The sequence below is a fragment of the Neodiprion fabricii genome, chromosome 1 (assembly GCF_021155785.1).
Source record: "Neodiprion fabricii isolate iyNeoFabr1 chromosome 1, iyNeoFabr1.1, whole genome shotgun sequence".
Lineage (NCBI taxonomy): Eukaryota > Metazoa > Arthropoda > Insecta > Hymenoptera > Diprionidae > Neodiprion > Neodiprion fabricii.
This window is the reverse complement of record NC_060239.1, coordinates 34,440,754-34,457,983: the sequence shown is the minus strand read 5'-3', so window position 1 is coordinate 34,457,983 and position 17,230 is coordinate 34,440,754. Positions and strand designations below refer to the sequence as shown.

The following is a 17,230-nucleotide window of genomic DNA, read 5'->3' as shown; positions in this document are numbered from 1 at the left end:
GACGGTGCGCTACGCACTTGATTCACTGTTGCATGAGCCACGTATACCCAATTTATGATCTGAAATTTAAAAAAAACAAGAGCGGCACCTGCAGATGTAATAAGTTGCGTCTACCCTTATAGTCTCCAAAGTTCTGCCGACTCCTTTTATGGATATATATGTCCATTATATAAATTCAAGTCCATATATTATATACAAATTTCTCCTCGAAGTTTTGCTCGAAGTGAGCCGAAATTTGCATCAACTCGAAACCAGTTGATGCAAATTTGGGATATTTTTTCATTTTTTTATTCTTTTCGCAAGAATATTTTGAAATTTGCACGGAGTAACGTAAGAAATTTTCAACAGTCGCACAAGTTTCAGATCGATGTGAAAATTGCGCTCTCTTATTAATGCAAAATAATCGTTACGACAACACACGCAGATACATTCGATGATGCTCGGACCACTTTCTACGATGTCCAGAATCGATAACGGTAAAAGCGACGTCGGTGCAGCGTAACTTTGAAATGTTTTATAAACGAAAAAAAAAATAAAATAAAATAAAAACTCACAAGTCAGCTCGAATCGGAGACGAGGGTGTAATTGCCGTGAGAATCGAGCAGAAAGCGATGCCAGAAATCGATCGTAGGTTTGGTCAAAGTGGAGGATGGTTCGTTCCTTTGCTCGGGGGAGGAGGGAGGAGGAGGCTAATTATAATTTCCCCCAAGCAGACGGCAATACGTCAAAACGTACCGTGCAGTCAAAATCGTCGTCGTCCTCTGACGAGGGGCAATACACGCGTGTAAATAAACACGAGCGGGGATCGCGCGTCGTCATCCGCACGCATATGCACGCCATAAATCGTCGGGGGGCAGCCGCTGAACTGGCGTCAATGGCGCTTTGGCGCTCCGCAGTTACGTATGTTCTATACGTATACGTATAAGTCTATGCACGTATATGATATGTGTGATATATGTGTACGCGTATGCATATAGAGCCGAATATATGCATATTCAGTGCTCGCTTATATACTCGACGATACGGCGGCGTGACGGGGGTGGAAGGCGATACGGCGGGGTGACGGACCGCCGGACGTCCGACCTGTTACCGCCCCAACTTCACCCCCCATTTCGACTCCTCCCTCCACCCCCGGCAGAAGCTCGGACGTCATCCCGCGGCGTCGCCGTCGAGCGCTAACCGAATACGACGAATCTATTCGGGACCCCGAGAGGGTTCAATCAGTGATGATACACGCGATAGCTACCCCTTGCCGTCGTGCCCGGTGCGCGTGTTTACCCTGACGACGTGTGTTTGAATTCCTCCGTCACGAGCTTTTGACGGCTGTAAGCTGCGGTCCCCCGGAATCGTCGAGAAAGCGCGCCGCCGGCTATTTCTACGTTACATGTATATATCCGATTCTTCAACCCGATGCGCCTGTCCGAAACGGTTCGAGGATTCGCTTACAACTTGTATCCGTATACGAGCGAGAGATCCGGGATTCTGCTCGTTCCTTCGCTACCTGCCTTATCCTCCCCTTAATTTTCAACGTCTACAACATGCACCAGCTCCAGGGGAATTGGTTCAATTTATAACGACCATCCGTCAATTAGGGCATCGGTTCTGTACGGTATCGCGCACGAAATTTTTAACAATCCTGACACGGAATATTTACACGCATATTCCATACGCACGCCTCCTGGAACACGAAAAATTTTCAATTATTTTCATTATTTTCGTTCCTCTCGTTTTCATTGGACGAACTGTTTGCGAAATATCTAAGCCTCCGGCAACTGTCGGGTTATACAGTCGCAAAAACATGATCGTTATTATTATTGTTGTTTTTGTTTGTTGTTGTTGTTGTGTTGTTATTTGTTCGAATATGGATGGTTGTTAACCACGAACGAAGAGTTAACCGTAGGATTTACAAATGTTGAGACAAAACCATCTTTTTATATACATATATAAAAATCGGAGAGAAGAAAAAGAAATTTTCAACTTCATTAATCACATTACACCTCGCGGATGTATCGTAACATATATAAATATATGAATTTCTTTTCTGGAGCCTGTATATACCGGCTAGGTATTAAGTTCGTTTTATTTTACGCACTGTTGAAACTTCTGCTTATCTGAATAGCGGTATGTGGAAGACGAGCAAATGACGAGGGTGGGAGAGAGAAAGAGAGGGAGAGCGAAGCATTTATTCGCCATGGAACAAGTCCTCTCACACGGTATATGCAAAATAGATAATATATATACAAGGATAAATTGTATAGTAAAAGAAGGTACGGTAAAACAATCGGTAAGATGAGAAATAAAGCTTGACTAGAATCACGGAAAAAGAGGGAGCAAAGAAATAGGCATAAAGAAATAAAGAATTGATAATAATAATATAAAATATATAACAGGCACAATAATAAATGAAAGGTAAAAATAAAAGCAATAATGTACGATGAATAAAATCGATTGAAATATAATAAAATGGACGAGAACGTCGAGTAAGAGAGCAAGAGACGATGGGACGAGAGGTGGAGGGAAAGAGGGGAACGATATGGCAGCCGGGTATATAGAAAATGCTGAGGGAATTACGAACAGGTGAAGTTGATAAAAGAATCTAAGAACGTTCGGGGAAAACTATTACCGTCGACAAACCGCGAGAGTTTGGCCGTTCGTGCACCACCGGCAGTAGCGGCAGCAGCAAGCAGGGCGAAGAAGTCTTTGGAGTATCTGCTGTCACGTCTCTAACTATAAAGTCGTGTCTTGCGGGAAATAAGAAACTCCGAGTGAAGAGGATGAAGAGAAAATTACGACAACAGGAAGAAAACGAGGGGGGATTGAGGGGGATGAAAAAAGCAGAAAAGAAGAAAAATCGGAAGAGAGAGAAGGAAGGCATCGCGGTCTATTGATATAGGATACACTCGGAATCATGAGTTACACTCGGAGAGCGTCCGGAGTATAGGAAAAAGCCTAACTTCCGTTTGATAAACTTTTCGAAGTACAAGGAGGAGCGAAAAAAAATTGTAAATAAAAACCGTTCGGTTGTTCCGTTTCGTTGGCTCGAGCTTTTTAGGATAAATTTACTGTCCGATAACCAACCAACAAAGTTGAAAGATCATATTCGTCAATCATTTACTCATCATCCCCTAATCACGCTTTCGATTTTGGAGGATAAAATTATTTTACAACACGGTCGTTACTCTCCGTTATTGTGAAAAAAAAATAAAATAAAATAAAAGTTAGAATAATCGTAACTCGTTCCTTGGAAAAGATGTTCGTCGAGGGCGTGATTTATATGCCAAGGCAAAATTCGGGAATAACGTTTGTTCTCCTTCGCGCGAGAAGTCAGAACTACCGGCATACCGGGCCGAAAGACGTCCGTCAAGTGACAAATGAAAGGGCAAAAGGTGACGCGAAACAAATCGACATTCCGAACGGAATGCTGGACGAGCGTTGAACCGGGTCCCGAAGGATCGGAGGAACCGACCGGCTACCAATTCTACGTGGTGTCCTTACCCGATCCGGTGTGAAAACACTCCGAGGGCAATTTCGGGGGCCGAATGAAAGCTGCTTAGCATTTTCGCCGTTTCCTCCGCTTCTTCGTCAGGAGTAATCTGATCAGCAATGGCTGCCTTCGCCTCTGCAGACGAACAGCATCTGCGAGTGGCACCTTGACGCAACCGTTCCTGCCTGCCTTCCTTCCTTTCGTCCTTTCTTCCTTTCTTCGTTCGCTCCTTCGTTTCAGGTCCCTTCGCTGCTCCATACACGTGATATTGGCGCGTGCCAGGCAGACACAAACAGTTTCTGCAGACTCCTCTTCTCGTCTGATTAAACTCTTCGTCGGAATTGGTTAGCGCTGTTCTCCTCCTGTCACGAACACACGACCGATTCGTACCGCTGTTGTGTAAATGCGTCAAAAGTCCACCCCTGAACGTGCCTATCACAATTCTGTGTAAGGACGTTGTACGTTCCCTCTTCGTGGAAAGTGCCCCGAGCTATAACTTCCGTTGCGAAATCCGTCTCGAACCGGATGCTCAGGTTTACTCAGGCAGCTTCTCGCGATTGCTATTACGTCACGGATTCCACGTCCTTTCGTTCTTCCAGTCGAACGGATTTGAAATTTTGTCGAAATTTCAATAGCTCGGGCACTTTCCCTCGTTATTGACAGGAAACGCAGAAATGTTCACAAAAAACTGATAAACATCGTTTATTTGAAAACCTGGGATTAGATTACATAAGAATCGCAATATCGAATTCCGGATAATCCGAAAATCTATTTCGTTATAGAATTTTAAAATTCAGAAATACCAATTATAAATCAATTGAAGAGTCGAAAGACGAATTACAGAAAATCAAAATCATTGTATCGTTTTGACTTTCTATGTTTCATATTTCCTTATTTTGAAATTCAATGAAACAGATTTTTGCGTCCCTAAAAATTCGGTGTTCTAACCCTCCTGTTTTGACTCCATGTTTCGGAAATCGAGCGACTTTGAAGGGATTTAAAAATTGCAGAACAATGGTGATTTCAACGGCTCATCAGGTCTGCTTTACTAACTCCAACTTCGTGGGGTAAGAAATGTTTTTTTTTTTTTTTTGTTTTCTTTTTTCTACATCGACCAGCAACACCGGAAACGATCGTTTCGTCGAGGGTCTACCTGGTCGCATTCCTCGAGCCAGTCGTGCCGCGTATTCGCAATTTTTCATCACCTAGAACCTGGAGCCGATAAACCGACCCTAAACTATGAGCGTCGAGACCTCCGAAAAGAAACATCGATTTATTTAACACTGAGCCCGTCGTAGCGGCGGGTCTCGGGGGGTGTACAAAAGTATTTGTATCCCGAAGGCGTCTTTCCAAGGGAGATCTACTCCTGTGACCGACGGGTCCGTCCTTCCGTGAAATAAAATGATTCGGTTTCGAGGATCCTCTCCTCCGCCACGCCGTCTGCATATCCTGCTCGCGGAATGAGACCCTGCAACGTTTCTCCTCGCGTTCACCCCTTTCCTTCGCCGTGAATCGTTTCTCCGCGAAGCGATAAATCCGCGTCGTCTTAACTCACCGGCTAATTTTCCTCAATTCTGAAATTTCGACGATTTTCGTTTCTTTTTCAGACCAGCCAGCTGTCATCGCTCAACAATTCTCTTCGCTTCGGACCTCGCAAACTCTCCGCTATATTCACATCTGCTGCAGGGTGAGTGGCCTAGTTTATATATATTTATGTATAATAGACATTTTTTTTCAAAATTCAAGCCGAAAATATTGTTTGATAGGGCGAAAAAGCTCCGTGTATTAATATTTAGAGCTGTCACATCGCGATTTTGTACTTCTCGTTTAAGTAACAATAGTAAATTTTTTTTTTTTTTTTTTAGCTCTGGAATTTTATAACTCTTCAACGCATTAGTTTGCTGATAAGACCAGAACGTATTGTTGTAAGTAAGTGAACACTCTTGAAAAAAAAAAATTTCTTATCAATTTATGATAAATCTACTTTTTCAAAAGTTATTTTTAATAAAGGAATATGTGTGCACATGTATATATGTACGCACAAAGAGATACGTTCCGCAAAAATCACCATATAAATCACACAAACCTGGGGTGGAGGAAAACTTTTTGGAGAAGAACCGAACGTCGGATTTATGTAGTTATACTTGGTTCCATACGAAACGATATTTTCGCAGATTGTCCAATTCGCCTCACGCACAAGAAAACACGGAAACTATCGTATAACAGGGAATTTCAGTGATACTTTTAAGAATTCCGAACGGTATACTAAAAACTCATGTAAGTAAAGAATTATGTGAAACTCACCGCTTAACGCCAGCACGCGGACAATCAAAGTTATTATTATAACATAATAATAGCATAGAATTTTCAAAACCATGACAACGGAACGATAATTAACCGACCTCTTTAGTTTCTGTAAAAAAACAAAAAAAAAAATAAAAAAAAATAAGAAACAAATAAACAAAAAATCCGGAAATGTTTCAGAAAATTATGAGCTGACCAGCTGATATTTTACTTCGGTTTATCGAATTAAAAAGTTTACTTCGACCGGCATGATCCCCTCACATCCCCTGCAACGTGATGTGTAAACATACCCAGATATATACATTCATTTATCCGCGGTGAGCAACACGGTGGAAAGTTTGTCCCGTGGTTCAAGCCAGCTAACTCGATTTCGGTGTCCCGAGAAAAGGTCGGAGGATCGAGGGCGTGCAGGAAAAGGGAGTCGATATTGAATTAGTATTTCGAGAAGGGTTCCGCGAGCTCAGATACTGGCACATCTCGCAATGAAGGAAACCGCCGGGAGAACCGAGAAACGCGACGTGCTCCTTGTTTGCCTAACTTTTCTGATACCCCCCCGTCTTCTGCAGGCTAACTACACGTCGCTGCACGCCCGCTTGAATCCCCGACGATTCTGATTTATTCAATTTTCAACCAGCGGTTACAGTTCGCGCAGGCTCCTAGCTTTCGGTTCACCGGGAGTTTTCTGTGAAACTCATCACTCGACGCCTGTTCCCTCTACTTGCCGGCGACGGGCGGAGAGTTTCACGGAAAACTCCCGATTCTATGCTCTCTGCTGTTTCGTTCCGTCTGCATATTACACTGAATTTACGACTAATTTTAAGCCTGTAACGTCGAAGCTCACACACGCGCAAGAGATACGTAAGTTCATATCCCGAGTTTGTGCGGGGAGCCGACATTTCACCCCCGCTTTCCTGTCCTTCCCACCCTCCGGACACACATATCTCCGAGGATATCTTTACGCCCGAATTCACACGGGGGCGCAACACTTTGGAACCAAGTTAACGCCTCCTGGCCTTTCGACGATGCGTCTGGCACCCCAATTGTTTCGGGGTTATATTATACGGTGAATAACGTTTATCCTTCTTCTACGTTCCTTTGCAGCCCCGAGAAGGCTGTCTCGTAAAGCGCGGTGGCTATAAGCGCTTACTTAGGCTTCGAAATATCGGGACCGTAAGGTTTTCGGAATTGTTTAACGCTTTGCGGATTTTTATATCGTCAATTTATTGATTTTATTTTGACAATTTGTTTATACGTATAGCCGACTGGAAGGATTGTAGATGCGTTTTTTAGACGCATTAAAACATGTGTATGCAAAATAAGTGCGTTATCTTGAATCTACAATTTTTCGAAGATTCAAAAATTTGTGGGATAAAAAGGATAAATCAATAACGTGAGAGACTGATTTGATGGTAAATAAATTCCTGTTTCAATATATGCGGTACATTCTTTACTACGTGCACGAAGACTGAGCAGAAAAAACTCGGAATTCTACCCAATATCTTCCATGTTATTTGAACATATCGCTTATACGACAAAATTCAGGTTTCACATATGAAAATGGAGAAATTTAAAAGAATACAGATATTTTACAACCCTTAGTGTAGACACAGCGAACCCCTATCGACGCACGGTTCTCGTCGAAGACGACTAAACATTCCTGCAGGCAGCACAGCGGGGGAATAATAATTTGAGCAAAAAGAGCAGCGCGCGGCAGGGGATGAAAATGGACAAGATAAACGGTTTTTTTTTTTTACTCGTTTTATTTTTCATCCCCTGTAGCCCGCAGAGAGGAAGCTGGGAAAGCGGAGGTCGGTGGCTGTGGTTTCGAAGCAATTATATTCTCAATAAAAGTCGCGTAGTTAACGGGTTTTTGGAAGTATATCTATACCTATATACCTAGCCGAAGAACGCCCGGGTAAAGAAGGCGGGCGTTCACGCTTAAACTTCGGAGTACGCGATTTGGAAGGTGCGAAGACGGCGAATCCGCTGCAGAAGATGAGAACAATGGAAGTAAGCGGAGTTTCGTAACGGTCGAAACAATATTAGCAACTCGGTGGAGAATTTAAACGTTATCCAAGGGAAATTTGGTGGTCTATGAACCGCAAAATGAACCCGAAACGACGTAGGAGCCGAACGGGGATGGGAAATGGGAGACAGAGGGATAACCTCTGACGGTGAAACTTTTAAATTGTGCCAAAGTGGGACCCGGGATGCAGGGGATGGAGGGTGAGGAGGAGGAGGAGGAGGGAAGGGATGGCCGATTAGCGGATTATAAACATACTGGAAACTTCTGACGGGATCAAACCTCCCTGTAACTGAGAAGATGCGCTTTCCTCGGACGTATTTAAACAACCCCTATACTCCCCTACATTATGTACCCGCTCAAACTACCTTTGATGCAAAAAGTAAACATGAATCATGATGCCCTCTTCTTTGTCTATCTGGATGTGTATGACCCGTATATACACAAAGATTCTCTCTTCGATTCCCACCTGTTATACCTATACCTCGTTGAATGTGCATCCCGTGTGACGGATTCTGATGACGAATATTTCTACGTGTATATATATAATATACATGTGAACATACGTGTACGTTTACACGTTTACATGTGTATATACGTATGAGTCTAGGTACCATCGATTCGAGATGATATCAAGCGATGTGACTGAGATACAAAAAGCACACACTGGCCATGAATCTTAAATATTATTGCTCGATTTGCAATTCGGGTGAAAAAAATCGAAACTTCACTTTCCCAATAAATTTTTTCGTTGTTCTGCAGATTTCCAATTCTATTTTCGCACATGAAAATTGTTTGCGGATTTCTAATTCTCTGATTGATTATTGAAAAGTTATTCGCGAATGAAATTTTTTCCAAAAATATATTAAAGAGCGTCTGCGGGTGCAAAAAATAATTAATTTCTACGATATTCGCAGAGAAAATAGTATTACGTCGAATATCTGAAATTGAAAAGTTATTCTTTGTAAAATCTGATTATTTTCACAAACTATCATCTTCGACTCTATCCAGGTAACTGAATGCAATAAGTATATATTACAAAAAAACATAACATTGCGATCTGTTTTTTTTTCTTTTTTTTTTTTTTAAGAATAAAAAGAAAGTAAAAATATGTTACTACATGCAACTTTGAGACTGTTGAGATCATCAAAGACACCGAAACAACAAGGAATCGCGAAGGAAAAATGTAAAAAATTGAGATACGTTTTAATTATAAATGATAAGAATACTAAAGTTTAGCTGAAATAAAAAATTCCTGCGGTCCGTATTATGTATCACAGAGGCTGCAGTGTGCAGGGGGTAATATTTTACTCGGGGTCAGATTTTCAATGAGATTTTCACTTGACCGGGAATCGTGGGTAAGGGGGGGTTGGGGATGTATTCTTTAGCCGTCGTGTCTTTATACCTAAAAGGGAGGACCGCGAGTCGGCCGATCGACTTTTTGATAGTGGGGTAAAAGTTTCTTTCTTTGCTACGAAGCAATTAGATGATGGATCGCGATTAGCGGGAAATGAGAACGTCCCGGCAAAGAAAGCGGAATTCCACGGGGGAGGGGCGGCGGCGCGGCGGTCCCACCGCCTCCAGGGGGTGACTTTTCCCCATTGGCCACGCTTCGCTCTTTCCCGTTTTCTCGTTTCCCATTTTTCCTCTCTCTCTCTCTCTCTCTCTCCCCCTCTCTCACTCTTTCCCTTTTCTTCTCCACCCCGGCTCTTTGCTCTCTGCGTATTGTGTGCAGCGGGTCACAGATACAAGCCATTTTACTCTGCGTGTGCGTCGGTACTACGTTGTGGAATTTAAATGGACGTTCATCTCTCCCCCCCATTCGCATTATTACCGTTATAGGGGGCGATACACGTTACTTTTTCATTATTATGCAAACCTCGTTAGGCAGCGTTCAAAGAAGTGGCAGTCAGAAAACAAAACGAGAGCAAAAACAAAGCAAAAAAATTAAAAAAATCACATGAATCATAGTAATGATAAAAAAAAAAAAAAAATGAAATAAAAGAAATAAAACGAATTAAATAACAGAATTAAAAAAAAAAAAAAAAAAAACTGAATGGAAAAGGGAAAAGCTGGGGGAAAAAAACAATACCCGAAGAGGGGGTGCAGAAAAAAAAAAAAAACGACGAAAAAAATTGAACTTCATCCTACGCACGTGAACCGCGCCGATTAAATACAAGCGATACTTATTAACGCGGTATTAACCCAACCATTCATTCGAACTAAATGAATAAAATCACGCTGATGCCGCCACAAATTTGCAGATAACTTGCTTGCGCTCCGCTCGGTTTCCCCTTGCCCTCTCTCTCTTTCTCCCCTTGTTGATATACCTTATAATTCGCTGGATAATCATTGAAACCCTGTGTTGTATATATACATGGTGAAAGAAGAGAGGGGGGGAGAGAGAGAGAGAGAGAAAAAATTACGATCCATCTCGTAAAGATGCAAATAACGTAAATTGGTTCAGTGATATGGCGCGGAAAAAAGTATTCAACGTGAAATTGCGAATAGATAATACAGATATATATACATATATATGTGAGCGTGCGTTACATGCGCGTACGTTGAAAATCAGATTTTTCTTCTCTCTTCTCATGCCTGAATTTTTCACATGTCTCGCGTACCGTGAGAAGAAAAAACGAAATTGGATAAAAATATTGGCGGATGTCCAGACATGGAAGTGTGGAAAAATTGCGATTATATGTACAGAAAAAATCCATGATCGAAAACACCGCGTCATCGGAAAAACAGTATACGGTTATATAGATGATTTTCATCAAATATGGTAACACTAATTGTACGTAATAACGCTTTCCCGGCAGATTCATGATACAGGGTGCGAGCCTACGGATGAAATTCGGCAAGGGAGTGATTCGAATGTTTTTCGCATTTGGTATATACATATATAGCTGAGCGCGTATACGCCATCCGTCATTCTCGACACGTTCGTGTCGTATTTTTCACCGCAACATTGACGGTTATATTATTTTTAAACGTCGAGCGGCACGTTTAGTAGGGCGAAAAAAAAATTATACACATATGTATGTGTATACATATACATATAAATATGTATATATATATATATATTTATTACACATGTGTATGTTCCTAGAACACGATTTTTCGACGAGACGTTAACAACATTGGCGAAGCGCTGAAATACCAAAAAAAAAAAGAAAACGCAAATAGTGGTAAACAACGCCGATGGATGGGAAGTTACGGATTGCAGATTTTTCGTGCCCCGGTTCAGGGTTGTTTTATGGGACATTTCGAACACCGGACCCGCTCGCATATTTCTCTCAACAGAAATGGTCAATCGGGGTGACCGACTCTTTGTATACTAATCCTTGCGAATATTTTTTCATTACCAGAAAAAAGACCGAGAGGCAGGGAAACAAAAAAAAAAAAAGAAAATGGAAGAAAAGAAAAAGACGCAGATAGATAAAAAAAATAACTTTCAACCGTTCAAGGAACAATCCGTTTCTGGTTCACGCGGCGAATACCGAATACCGAATACCGAAATTCGGGAGAACGCAAAAATTGCAGTCTGGTCAACTAAATTTTCATAAAAAGTGGTACATATATTTAATACGTCTCTCGATTCGGAGTAAAGGGAGCGAAAAACTCGATTCCCGGTAATAAAATTCAACCCTTATTGTGCGGTGCATACAGAAAGAACAATAATCAGGATAATCGAAATTACGGAATCCCCTTTTAAAATTAGGCCAATTTAGAGAATCCTCGAAATCGTGACTCGAGGAAATTGAATACACCATCAGACCTGATTAAAGATGAGGTCTTGCACGCGGAACCGGCTATGACATCAACGGGATTAAGTCGTGTAGCTAAAGTAAATGGAGTTATTAGTTATACGCTCGAGCCTGAAAACCTCGTCTGCGTTAGATACGAGATTTAGGCTAACGGGATGATTAGAAACGATTTTATTTACATTTTTCGCGCCGAGCAGTATAATTGTCGCCATTTTACAATCAGGTTTTGATAATTGAAGGCATTTTGTAACGAGTATACGTGGTCAAGAATTGAAAAAGACTCGTGCCAAATGGTCACTGAAGAATTGATTTTCCAGCAAAAACTTGAGCCGCCTAATTGGTCAATCAGACAGTTCGCAAAAATTCTTTGCATATAATGCAGTTTTCAGACAAACAATGTTTTTACTCGACGAATCCGTTCTCTTTCATGCATACTCTGCAATTGCAGAGCACCTGCAGAGCGCGTTTCAAACTGTTCTAAAAATGTCATAAAGATTTTACGACAATTTGATAAAATCCTTCAACCAATTTTTCTTTCCAATGCTTTATCCATCGCTGCGCAGGGTAGTCGAAGTCTGAGAACAGCAGGAAAAATCAAGCCAACGTTTTTCTGTATTAAAAATACTGAATTTTGTTCGAAGTACGTGTGAGTAACATGATCATTGAAAAACCATGATAGAATTAGGTTAGCTAATTTCATTGCGGGTTTCTCGTTAACTACTCATTACAGTTTCGACCGGTTTTCGTTATCGGTCGGATGCCTGTTATTATACGTTATATACTAATTCTGTTAAAATAGCAAAATTTCCCGCCCTTTTAAACAAGCAGTCACACACTGCCCCGTAGGTACACGTATGATTTCACTACCAATCGTTTTCCGTTTAACTACAATAATAATAACGTTTTCATCGCCCCAGCAAACAATCGTTTCACGCATAATTAATACCTTAATACTACATCATCATTTTCACTATTATTAAACATATATGTATTAGGAAGTGTGCGCTTTTCGGCTAATCTGAATACACATTCGTATGAAATTCATATCCTCGTTATTACCGTCATTGTTGTTATTAATAATATTGCGCCAAAATGCAGATTTTTTTGCATTCCTATCACTACGGTATTATCTGAAACGATTCTAATCAATTCGACGATCCCTTATCTGTATACGTATTTTCCAAACGTTTGTTGAATAAAAGTTCTTATACGTGTACGTATAATATAATAATAAAACAACATGCGGCACCTAACAACCCAAACTTTTCATGATCCCAATTACTCGAATGCGATTCCTACGCGCTAAGCGTGCAGAGACGGCATCCATATGTGTGCAGAGTGTATCGACGACTAGGGGAAAGGCTAACACGAAGGGTAAAATACCCGAAATTTATCATCGGCAGTTATTTTTTTCTCGGGTGAAATAAGTTTTTTTTTTCTTTTTTTTCTAACACATTATTCTTTTGTTTTCAATTTTCCATCGGAACGGTTGATTTCAAATTTCGCCGAAAAACCAATCACGGAGTAAATATATTATTTCTCTTCACGCAATCAGTGCGGTACTTTTCGATCGGTCTGTATTTTTTCATTTATTCGTCATTTTATTATCATCATTGTTATTTTTCTAGTTCCCCAAAATTTCAACATACTAGTTAATCGCAATTTTTTTCACATTTTCCCGTATATCTGTTCACCAGCAACCAATATCTATCACTCGTTCGGACGAACGAAGCTCGTTTTAATTTTCCGCGGACACATCGGAAGCGTATAGGAAAGTATAAAAAACGCATAAAACAAGAACAATAAGTGGAAAAAAAATGCCGTAAAAAAAAAAGAGAGAAATGTGATGAAACAAAAAAAAATAAAAATCACGCGCCTCGGCTATAAATTTAAAGCGTAGAATTTAGCGCGAAGCGATCGCAATAAATATACATATAGGCAGGCAATGTCCACCGTGCGTGGTGGATGCGCAGAATAGCGGCCGGCGTGTTCTAAACCGTAATGCGGTGCATACGGACCAATTTACAACGCATACTCGTCTCTATCGGCGACCGTGTGCGGATTTTACCGTCTTCGAAAAAACTCAATCGAACGATTTATGTCACGTGTATATGCGACACCTGTACACGTACATAGGCCGGAATTGTTGGCCATATGGGGAAACAGCGGCGTGCAATAAAGTGCCTATATAATAATAAAAAACATAACGTGGGTATAGAATGTTAATTGAAAATCTATTCGAACCGTATTAATGATATCCGGTAGCTCGAAACGATTTTTTAAATAAACCGATCGATAGTTCAATGAAAAAAAGACAAAAGATAAAAACATAATGAGTGAAAAGTAAAATCTTAGGGATTGTGCGATATCGGTAATGATGATAATCAAGCTGACGGCGTTGCCGGCTCGATTGACACAGGAAGTTTGATAGTCGTTAGTGTCTTTTTTTTCAATATAATTGAAATATAACTATAAATAATTTATATATATATATATATATATATATATATATATATATATATATATATATATATATATATATATATATATATATTATATGATAACGAGTGATTGGTGAATATTTTTTCAAGCGCCTTTATATCATAGGTACAATAGCTAGGTACAGTATATATACATATATCAGTTTTCTGCAACGAATCGTGCAGAATTCTTCGCCGAATACAATTCACTCCGTTCTTCCGGTGAAATTAGAGCAGTGGGCGTTGCAATTATTTACGGGAGAAGATAATCAATAGTGTATAGATATGCATTATGTGTATACACTATTGATTGTCTTACATAGACACGCACAAAAATATATCAGAGATATATCAGTGATTTATCGAATCAATATACGTACGCAAGTATATAATTTCAATGCCGTTATCGCTGTTTCGTATAGATATGTATCATGCACGTACCCGGACACGTGTATTTACGCAGATCGAAAAGGTCCGTTCTACTTTTCGCTGCAGAGAAATGCAACTACTGTTCTGAAAAAAAAACTGGTGAGCATCGTCAATGGATAAAGCGCGATCCAGAGAGCGGAGAAAAAATAAAGAGAAAGGGAAAAGAATAGAAAAAAAAAGAAAACGAAAGAGCGACGACTGGGGGAAATGAATAAAGAAGTAAGACTTGAAACAAGTGTTGCCGAGTATTAAGCCCGAAAGTGTAGTAGAAACGTAGAAGGTGTACCGGTAATAAACCTTTGAACGCATTCAACGAACCGGTTACAAACTGGTGATGACGTATAATGGCGGTAATATTTCACCTCTCATAACGTCGACACTCACTCCGTATTGCAAATATTCCCGGCGATGTCAAGCCGGGCCAAAATTACACTCCGTTCGTGACGTGCGGATGGCAAATGATCGAGCATTACTGCAATAATAATGTGTTGAAACGAAAAATTCGTTAAACATTGCGACCGAATTAACGAAATCCACGAATTTCATTATTTAATTCTGCAAGTGGAGAATAAACGAATAGAGAAAATACAGTTTGAATTTCGCGCGTAAGCTAGCAGCCGGAATTAGCAGACAAACGTTTTAAGGGGGGGGGTAAGGTCAAATCATACGAAAAAAGCCATGTTTTCGTGATTTTTTTTCTGACGACGTAGTTAAAATTTCTTTACTCAACCAATGGTACATTGAAGTATGACATTCGAAGAATATTTCATCAAATTTTTACAAAGAAATATTAAAAAATACGGCAATGGCAGCAATTGTTCGGACGTGTCTCGAAAAAGAGTTGAATTGCGGTGCCCCTCATACCTTGGTGCTGGATCATCGAAAATCAAAAAATCAAAGTTCATTCGTTAGATAATAGTTTTTCCCAGGTAACGCTGTCGAGTTTTTTTTTTTTTCTAATTTTTTTCATTTTTTCGAACACTTTGAAGTGAAAAACACAATTTTTTGGGAAAAAATCGCCTAATTTGTTATTGCGAAATCAAAATTATGAACAAAAAAAAAAAAAAAAACTCGACAGCGTTACCTGGGAAAAACTATTATCTAACGAATGAACTTTGATTTTTTGATTTTCGATGATCCAGCACCAAGGTATGAGGGGCACCGCAATTCAACTCTTTTTCGAGACACGTCCGAACAATTGCTGCCATTGCCGTATTTTTTAATATTTCTTTGTAAAAATTTGATGAAATATTCTTCGAATGTCATACTTCAATGTACCATTGGTTGAGTAAAGAAATTTTAACTACGTCGTCAGAAAAAAAATCACGAAAACATGGCTTTTTTCGTATGATTTGACCTTACCCCCCCCTTAATGTTCATTGGAACAAGGCAGTGAAATCTGTAGATCAAAATTTTGTGTCACACCTCGAACCCTCGATATCTTTATAGAATTCATTGAGGATAGAACTGATCTGCATTTTTCTATTATCAAAAAGTTTGGCGCGTTTGGCTGCTAACTCTGGATGATAGCTTCGGCTTGATCGTGAAATTCTGTCCAGTTTCATCCCTTATTACATTACAATTGTCGTTCGCGCACAGCGGGGATTCAATAGCGTTTGAAATCGATTCTGCAATAGTCGAGTAGACGTGCAGCGCGGGGGTGGGAAAGGGGGGGGGGGGGGGGGGGGGGGGAATAAAAAGGCGTAACATCGTCGATTTGTCAAGTTTTTGCAATGAAACTCCCGTAGGACGGTGCACGTATGCGGTACGGAAAAAGCGGTAATGCGGTTAAAGATTAAACGAAGCCAAAGTCGCGATCTAATGTAAGTATGTATAAGTCATTCCATACGAAATCAACCGACTTTTAGATCCCACCCTTTTCAATTTTTGTTAAAACTTTCGTTCACGTGATAGTGCAGCATCTCTAAAAAGCAGAGTAATTAATTCTTTTTTTATACAAAGTTTTTTCTACGGAGCCACTTTCGAGTTGACAATATTGAAACTGCGTTAGAGTTCCACTTTTTTTCTGAATTCTTGAAAGATTCTCGAAAATCTCATATTTTTGTCACGGCGTGTTGTTTTCTACTTTCCAAATTTTTGATTAATAATAAATAATCAATGTTCACTGTAATAGAAATATAAAGAAAGAAAGAAATCTGAAACATTTTCCGCTCTACGAAAGGCACGTTGAATTGCTTTTATCGAATATTTAAATAGTTTTGTTATTTGCATAAGGGTGAAAGGTGAACTAGATTCTAATCGATAAGAATTACTGCAGTACGAAAGAATAAGATAAAGAAATAGTCAAATTTGTCGGAAGGTTGACCCGATCGTAAATTAATCACGATAATAAATCTTACAACTTTTGCGCAATAATTACTTACTAGATATTTTTACAAGGTGTTGACAATAAGTTCGAGTAAAATGTTTCGGGACGAATGTGATAAGAAAAATAGTAAAAAAATAATTATCATCGTTCCACGCGATTTAAAATTTCATTTTCGTTATAGAGTCTACAATGTTTCGACATCTTTATATAAGGTCAAACATTGATGTTTTAGAACTTTTCTTAAATGGAATTTGAAAAAAGTTACTAAAACTTCGAGAAGGCTTGAATATCCGTGTCTCGGAAGTGATTCTAAAGAAAAACAAAAAAAACATTGGCAAACATCGACGGTATTGAAGATGAGAAAAAGTTTCATCAAAAGTTGAAAATGACGAGGGTAAAAATTACTCGATT

The 17,230-nt window shown here is 39.9% G+C and overlaps 2 protein-coding genes across 4 annotated transcripts in view; one reads left to right on the top strand and one right to left on the bottom strand.

Annotated features, from left to right (window-relative positions):
- LOC124184092 (4-coumarate--CoA ligase 1) overlaps positions 1–17,230 on the top strand; it is a 73,819-nt gene that overhangs the window by 17,146 nt on the left and 39,443 nt on the right. The window contains exon 2 of the mRNA XM_046573604.1: positions 5,092–5,171. The gene's annotated coding sequence lies outside the window, so the exon portion shown is untranslated. The remainder of the gene's footprint in view (positions 1–5,091; positions 5,172–17,230) is intronic.
- LOC124184229 (lachesin-like) overlaps positions 1–17,230 on the bottom strand; it is a 99,496-nt gene that overhangs the window by 45,878 nt on the left and 36,388 nt on the right. The window lies entirely within an intron of this gene.